Genomic DNA, 542 nt, shown 5'->3' with positions numbered 1-542 from the left:
GACTTGTACAAACAGGCCAAATACACACTGAATAGGGAGATAAGAGTGGCAAAGTTATACTACTCTGAAAAGCTAAAAAAAACAGCTTTCAAGTAATGACTCTACATCAGTGTGGAAAAGGCCTGAAAGCCATCACCAGCTACTACTAGAACATCTAGGCATAAAAACTGTTTTTTTCCCCCATGCCATCTCCAGCTTAAACATCTAACACAGGAATCATTATCTGTGTTCTGTAATTAATTTCCGTAATTCATTCTACCTCCTTAATTATTGCGACAGCGTGCGTGAACGCGCTGATGACGTATCCTGTCTGCGCGAACCAAGTTCTTCTTCTTCTAATAACATTATATGGCGGATGGCAAACCAACTTCTGGTGCATTTACCGCCACCAACTGGACTGGAGTGTGAAGCACTAATAAACAACTAATATACTGTATACATATTTAAATATATATATATATATTTTTTTTTTTAAATCCTAAATTCTCCTGATTAATCCTATTTCTTTAATGTATTTAATAATAGCACCATATATTTTACCT

Source organism: Sinocyclocheilus rhinocerous, unplaced genomic scaffold (assembly GCF_001515625.1).
Source record: "Sinocyclocheilus rhinocerous isolate Xijiao unplaced genomic scaffold, SAMN03320098_v1.1 scaffold4658, whole genome shotgun sequence".
Lineage (NCBI taxonomy): Eukaryota > Metazoa > Chordata > Actinopteri > Cypriniformes > Cyprinidae > Sinocyclocheilus > Sinocyclocheilus rhinocerous.
Note: the sequence above shows the minus strand (reverse complement) of the source record.